Source organism: Poecilia reticulata, linkage group LG2, assembly GCF_000633615.1.
Source record: "Poecilia reticulata strain Guanapo linkage group LG2, Guppy_female_1.0+MT, whole genome shotgun sequence".
In the NCBI taxonomy this organism is placed as follows: Eukaryota; Metazoa; Chordata; class Actinopteri; order Cyprinodontiformes; family Poeciliidae; genus Poecilia; species Poecilia reticulata.
Genome location: NC_024332.1, coordinates 19,850,951 through 19,859,252, shown reverse-complemented (window position 1 = coordinate 19,859,252; position 8,302 = coordinate 19,850,951).

The following is an 8,302-nucleotide window of genomic DNA, read 5'->3' as shown; positions in this document are numbered from 1 at the left end:
GGTTTAATGGATGTTAATAATTGTACTTGTAGCAGCTTTAGAAAAAAATCTATTTTAAGAGAAATGGTGAAAAAGAACATTTTAGAAATTAACATTTGTATGCTGAGCTGTATCTGTCAATATACAAGTGGATAAATAAAAGTTTAGTTTGTACAACTGTGACCTATTGCTTGTATTAAACTAGAATTTGTACATAAGTAATCCAGGTGTGATGCATAATGATATTCAATAAATTGAAATGTTAGTAATAATTAGCAACAATGCTAAGGTTAGCTAAGAAGTAGTCATGTGGGTTAACATTAGCATGTTGACCAACAGTAACTGTATATATGTTAGAGTATGACCTAAAATTAGCTCAAATGCTAAGGTTAGCTTAGATGTTACGAATAGTATGTGGGGTGTCATTAGCACAGAGGTGTTCAAAGTGTGGTTCGGGGCCCATTTTTGGCCCTTGAGATGATTTGTTTGGCCCCTGGCCCCAAGTTAAGAATGGTAAAAAATTTGGCCAATAACAAATTTAAACGATTCATAACCCAAAAATGTTAAAATTGTCCATTTGTCATTTGTGGGGTTGGTTGTTGAGGTAGACATGATTGGACTCAGGTGGTAGTGAACAAATTGTCGTTTTAATGATTATCTTAGCGTTCAGGCAGCACAGGTGAGCGGAGAAGCAACAGAGACAGTATTTGCCCTGGAACTGAACCGGACAGCGATTACAAGGACACAACATATGACAAACGATGACGGGAAACTATAATCAGAGGAGCGAGACACAGCTGGGAGCAATCAAGAAGTACACAACACTAACACCAAAACAGACACAAAGTACCAAATCCTCACACCGTTTCTCTTCTAAAAGGCAACAATCCAGACCMACGTCTATGTTTTGGATCTTTAATGATGTATAGATTTCATTACTAAAAACTTTTAATAAATAAAAGTTGTGTTCATTGTTGAACAAAAACCAAAAGAAAGAGAGTGATCACAATAAACAGATTTTTCCATTTTTATTAAATTTGGTCAGTTTTGTCCGTTTGGACACCACTGCACTTGCATGTGGATTACATTGACTTCCAAAGTCTGCCAACACAGTCCTACCAATCCCGAAAGAAGCCTGGCTTCACCATAACACACTTACAGCAATAAACAATGATTGAAGAGTCACCATCTATGTTTAAAATGCACCCATTAAACACAGGAAGAACTTCATACCTTCTCCCAATCCAAAAGAAAAGAAAACGCCTGACAGCGTGGGGAAGCATTCGCCCCACCATGAAGGTGTGATCTGTTAAAGTTATGTGAACTGAAACCAAAAATAGCAATAACTACATTCAATATACTCAACTATAGTCATAACAAGATACTAAATGCAGATAAAATTAAAGGTCTAAAGCTGAAGTTACCCGGTTCTTTGCAGCATCTGTTGTCTTTTCAAAATAAAAGCTGCAGGTGCCCATGTATGGAGCGCTTCACCGGTCATTTTTACAGCAGACTGATTTCTTGTTTCTGTGCAGAAACAGCAGCGGCAACAGCAGAGCGCTGGGCAGATTAATCCAAAGGCTACATGTTATCAACATACAGCCCAGATCATATCGATAGGTATAAATCACAATCCAGATCATATCCCAAATAAACCTCAGCAGTAAGACTCCCAGTATGGCCATGATGGTGTGAAAAGCCCTCTGCTTTGACTGGTGGAGCCTCTTCACCTCGCCAGTCGGCTGTCCCGGACCTGGACGAGTTAAAACACGGAGAACCGAAACGCTGCAGAAGGAAACGACCGACACTGACAAGATCAAGGCCAGTACATTCAGAATCAGGAAGAGCAGGTTGTTGGACATCACACAAGGTCCGATTAACGAGATCAACCAGACACATCGAATGCAGATGTTTCTGGTTCTGACCCCGTTTTCCGATCTGAGGTTCAGGTAGGTGACGGGACGCACGGCGGCCAGGTATCGGTCCACGTACGTCAAGATGTGGACAAACACATCTGCGATGCTTGTGAAGTTACACAGCAGCAGGCCGCCCACTATCATCTCCTTGTGATTGATGCAGACGGCGCAGAAACTCAAGATGCATCCGGCGACTCCGCTCAGCTCCATCACCACCAGGTGGTACGTGAAGACGTCAGAGTGGCTCGTCGACGCCGATGAGAAGGTGGACGGGTTTCTCTTCCACTGCTGGAGTCCGTGGCGGAGGACGAGGACGCAGAGCGGGAGGAGCGAGGAGCGAGGAGACGTAGGCGACGTTAAACATGGAAAACATGTAAAGGTTTTCTCTGTAGGTCAAGCAATGCAGTAATTTTAAAAACGCGGATTGAGGGAAAAGAAGGGAGTCGTTGGAGGATGAGGATGAGTTCACCAACATTTCTGGAACAAAAAAAAAAATCACAGTTTGATCTACTGTAATATCTCTAGTTTATAATAATGTTATAATAAAGGCTCACTACAGACAGTTTATACTTTCATATTGTAGATAAAATCCATTTCTGGAGTAAATAACATACTGAGCTCTTCAAATGATCACAACAAATGTTTTTCTGCGTGTGGATGAGAGTTTACACAAAGTTAAAAGAGAAGAGAGCTCACCTGTTTGTTTTGAGCCGTTCCTCGTCTGTCTCTCCACCTCAGAGGACTTCAGGTGTTTAAATGTCTCTCTCTCTGTCGTTCTTCACATTAAATTCATCTTCCTTTGCATTTAAAAAAGAACTCAGCCTCGTCAAAATGATGGAGGATCTCTGAACAACTTTGGCCCAAACTAAAATAAACAGATCATATAAGTTCAGATTAAAGATCCTTTCTGACATACTAGTCATGTCAACATGGGTTGATACAAAATAATGAGGGAAAATTTGAAAGTAAAATCATTAAACTAGAGGAATATTATGATTCATGCTTCAATTTGCATTATTTGAAGGCTGATGAAACGACAGGCTAAGAAAAAGCAAATAGATGCAAAATGCTTTCTCACCAAACTCTCCTCTTTCTCTCGTTTAGGCCACATGAAGGCAGACATGGGTAACTTTCAAAGCATCGCTGAAAAGGTCAGTATAAATACGTATATAATACAGTATTTTCTGCAGGGAAGCCATACAATACATCTGTACTTTTTATTTTTTATTTCATTGGTGAAATTAAAAGTGTTTGAAATAATGAAATTTAAAAAAAGCCTTTCTTGATGAGATTTTTCATTTAAAAAAAAGCCCAAATTTCAACAAACGTATAATTTTGCAGCATTTTATGGATTTTTATTTCATTTTTTTTACATTTTGCTATGTTACAATCATCAGTATTTGATTATAATTCTCTGTAAGAGACCAAAACAAATGACAGAGTTCTGCAGTTGGAGAAAAGTAGTACTTTTTTCACAGGTAAGAAATCAGAATAATTGAGTTTGAGCTTTTATTCAGCGCCTTGTTGCTTCGATCATGACTCCGATTCTTTGGGATTCRTGTCTTGTCCAGCTTTGTTCGTCATTTTCTGTCATATTTATAATTGCCAAAAGCTCCAGCTGAGTTAAACTGGATATAGACAACATTCACTGCAAAAACACCAACAGTTAGCAAGTATTTCTCTAGTTTCTACTGCATATATCTTGTTACACTTGAAATAAGACAAAACAAACTTGCAAGTATCTTTTCAGCAAGATATGGGAGCTTGTTTTAAGGAAATAATTCCTTAATATTGAAGAAGTTCTAGTTCTACCAGATTATTTACTTAAAACCAGCCTCTGTATCTTGCTGATAAGTTACTTTGAAGACAGCTGTGCTAAGATATTTGTGCTGGAAATACTTGGTGAGATTATTTCTGCAGTGTGATGCTGAAATCACCGTGTGACGTTCATGTTTGTTGTACACCGGTGAGTTAATTTGTGTCTTACATGGGATGTTTTTGTCTGGTGCTCAGTTCAGGTGAATATAACGATGTCTATTTAGGAAGTATTTTAGGAAACTGTGTATCATTTTGCTTTTACTTCACATATATGTTCTTCTGTTGGTTGGTTCTTCTCCCACCAAACTCCATTGAAGTGTTTTCTTTGGGTCAAAATCTAAAAATGTTAAAAACTAATGTTCTTTTCTCTTTCAGATGTCGTCATTTTCTTCAGCCTCCAACGTCTCGGTTCCTGATCTTCACGTTTCCATTGATGACTCTTTGATCTGCTTCTTCTCAGGCCCAGGACGGATCATCTTCACCGTTTTTAATCTTGTTCATGTCGTCACCATCCTCCCTCTCTGCACCTTCGTCCTCTACTTGGGCCTCCAGCAGATGCAGAAGAAGACGCCGGCCTCCTCGGCTGCWATAAGCCACTGTGACGTCTTCACTTACCACATCGCTGTCCTGGAGCTGATCGGGGTCATCGGGTTCATCCTGAGTTTTTCTGGAAACTACACTGAGAATTTTAACGTCTTCATTTATGGTTTTGTTCTATTTTCTTTCACTGGATATGGACAAATATTCTTCCACATGCTCACCAGTGTGGAGCGCTACCTGGCTGTGGTTCATCCCGTCACCTACATGGGCTTGAAGAACGGAAAAGGAGTCAGGATCCGGAACGTGGCCGTCGTCTGGGTCTGGCTGCTCTGCTTTGCCTCAATTGGTTATGTGGCGACGGGAAAGTACATCATCCTGGATACCTTCCTGAATGTTTTAGCCACAGCAGTCATCATCTTCTGCTGCGTTTCTGTTCTGCTTGTCCTGATCCGTCCAGGTCTGGGCTGGAAGAGGCCTGACCAGTCGAAGCAGAGAGCTTTCTGTACCATTCTGGTCATACTGGGAGTTCTGATGCTCAGGTTGTCCTTCGGACTGGTKTGGGTTGGTTTTGATCTGACAGGAAATGYGGCTCGGTGTTTAACTATGGTTTGCACTACAGGGGTTAATATTCCCAGCAGCCTGGTTTTACCTTTGCTGTTTCTGCAGAGAGCAGGAAAATTAGTATGTTGCATAAAATAACAACCCAGTTTTCTAAAGATTAACTTAACCCTTTCATGCATGAATTATGATGCTTTGTGTCAGGAACTTTTTTACCTTTTTTTTTTTAGTTTCTTAAGGCATAAAAAAAGGTAGGAAACATTTTTTTTTAATTTTTAGGTGATCAATTGTAATTTTCTCCAAATACAAAGTTATTATTTGAAAAACACATCAGTAGTTTTATTCTTTAGGAGTTTTCTGATTTCACAATATTTTTTTTACCTGAGTCGTCTACAGTAGAAGGAGGGACCGGGTCGGTCGGCCATATTGGATTTTACAAAAATAATTTCTTGCAGTTGCAGCTGATGGCCAGTAGTTGATGGTGTCTTTTATGATGCATTAGTGTCCACTTCAGTGGTCTGTGTGCATTTATAACATAAAAATACACAAGAAGCACAAGAACGTGACTTTTAGAGAGCTGTCCACTGTAGTGACTATGGAAGACCATTTCTGCCATGAAAGAAAAAAATAAAAGACCAACAGGAAGTCATAATTTCGACTTTCAAAGTCATAATTATGAGATTGAAAGTCATAATTACGACTTTCAAAGTCGTAATTATGAGATTGAAAGTCATAATTACGACTTTCAAAGTCGTAATTATGACTTTGAAAGTCGAAATTATGACTTCCTGTTGGTCTTTTATTTTTTCTTTCATGGTGAAAATGGGCTTCCATAAGTGACTGCTATGCATGAGAGGGTTAAGTTTAAAACTTTTTTCTTGAGTTGCATGTAAATCAGCTGCAGCTGATTGTTTTATCAGGTTAAGAAGCAGAAAACTGGGATCTTAAAAATAAAATGAAACATCAACTTACCTACAAAGAATGAAAAGGTAAACAAAAAGGATTTTCCACTCTTCATCTTTTAAAACTTTTAAAAGGTAAGTTCTGTTTCATAAAGAGTAGGATTTTGCAGCACGCGTTTTGACTGTTAAAATCTGTTTTTTCCAGGATTTTTCTTCACATAAGAAAAATAAAGTCTTTACATTAAACCACGATGAAAACTTTAAAACTGTTTGACTCTGAGGCAGAAGATCATCAGCTGGAGGAAGATCCTGTAAGAATATTTACCTGGGACACTCAGAGCTCATTTCACTGCTTTATTTAGCATTTTAACAAGTAAATCCATAGATTATATGCATTTATTTTGCAAATATAACACAACCTGCTGACAGCTGCAGCTCTAACCTGCTGATTCCTGCATTAGTCACAACGCAGCACAACTGACTGGTGAATAAAGGCGACGGGAAGCTTCAGGTTTACAGTTTTGTGATAAATTTGTTCAGACATTCTCTAGTAGTTACATTAAACAGAAACTGTTTACATCATGAAAATTGTCATACTATTTTAATAAAAAAATGTTAAATAGAGTTTTGTTTTCGCTGTCAGGAAGAAAAAATATTAGATGAGGCTTTTGTCTACCTTTTTGTGAAAGACTGCATGTTTTTTATGGACATTTATGGTTTGATTTCTTTTGCATGTATCGACTAGATGGATTGTTTCTTAGATCTAGAAGTGAATTTTATGTCAATTTCACCTTTAGAAATACATTTACTTGGATAATTTGTGGCTTTTCAACATTTACTTTAACTGCTCTTTTGTGAATTGGTGACAAATAAATAAATTAAACCTAATTAAACTGATTTCACCTGAAAATTGGCTCTTCGTTAACAACATGCTGAAGGTGTTTCCTGTTGCTAGGAGAAGGTTGAGGTCCTTCTGTGTAAAAAAGGCTGAAATTAATAAATAAAATTAATACTGAAAGGATTGTATGTAACTTTTCTTCTTTTTCTTGAGCATCTTCAAACCGAAGCAGATTCGAGTGACTTTTAATGATGATTGTGAATTCAAACTAATCGAAAAATTGAGTTTTCCGCCTCACCTGTAGTTTTAAACATAACTTTGAACAGGATGGAACCGAAACAAAGAAGTTCATTGATAAATAATCAATTAAATTGAACTGATACAAACTAGAACAAATCAAGATGCAGATGCTTAAAAAAACACTTGGATACATTCACAATTTTTACTTTTTGAAGACTTTATTTTAAAATTAAAGAACAGCCATTTAACTTTGAACACAGAGTTGTGATATAACTGACAAAAACAAGTTAAACAAACTTATTTGTCCAACATGAATATTTAAACCGTTTTAAGCAGGTAATGTAATAATTTTTAAATTCCAAAATTAAACCAAAAGATGAAAATATGTAGAACTCAATAAAATGTAACTAAAAAATAAGTTAATCTTTATCATGGGGATTTTAGATCTCGGCTTATTAAGTTATTAGTGATGGTGAAACAGTTAATTTTACAGTTCAGATTCCTTGATATTACTATATTGTTCTATAATGTAATGTTTTGTTTTTTGTTTTTTTGTTTTAATTTTAATTTTGTTTTTTTTTATTTTTTTTAAATCTCTTTCTCACTGATTATTTCTGTTTTTATTTTAATTATGTAAAGCACTTTGAAATGCCTTGCTGCTGAAATGTGCTATACAAATAAAATTTGATTGATTGATTGACTATATTTGAAGAGCCATACTGTACTTATAGACACTGACTCAGACATCTAGAGTTTTGCATTAGATTGATTAATCTTATGCAATCTAATTGATTAATTTAACATTATTGTTACTGTTAGAGATTTTTTGGTATTATCATTTTGTTATTACTTTAGTTCATATTCAGTCTAATGTTCAGTTTAAAGTGTTCTCTTTAAACTGTGACCTGGAGGCCCCATCTGCCTGTGTGCCTTCTTATCAACCGGAATACTCCCTATTTTAGAAACTGCCTGTGTGCCGTCATAAATTATCTCTGCTGTCTTCTTTAGCTATCCTCCCTGTTTCTGCTTGATAATAAAAGACAAGCTGTAACCAAAGGTCTTCAGACGCTCAGTGAACGGCTTGGAGGAGCAGTTTGCTGAGTCTTCTCCTTTTGCAAAAGCTTGGTCATAAAATTCAAATACGTTGTCTGTGGTTCTTTTATTGAAGGTTCGAGAAAAATACCTATCAGTTACTAAATTGACTCAAACTGCTGCAGCCAGTGGCGCAAAAAGTGGGTATGCAGGGTATGTAACGCATTGGGGCGCAGCACCAGAGGGGGCGCCAAAACCCCGTCTGGAGGGGGMAGCGCGCCGATGATGTTTTCCCATACACTTTAGCGCGTCTTACACTCCTTCACTCACTACATTAAGTGGGGGGGCTAGTAAGCGTCGGGGGGGCGTGAGCGTCGCTCCTTCACCCTTACGTTCCTTACCTCGGGGTGGGGGGATGGGAGGGCGCTGATCTATGTTTTCGCATCCACCTGAATAATGTGTAGTTGCGCCACTGGCTG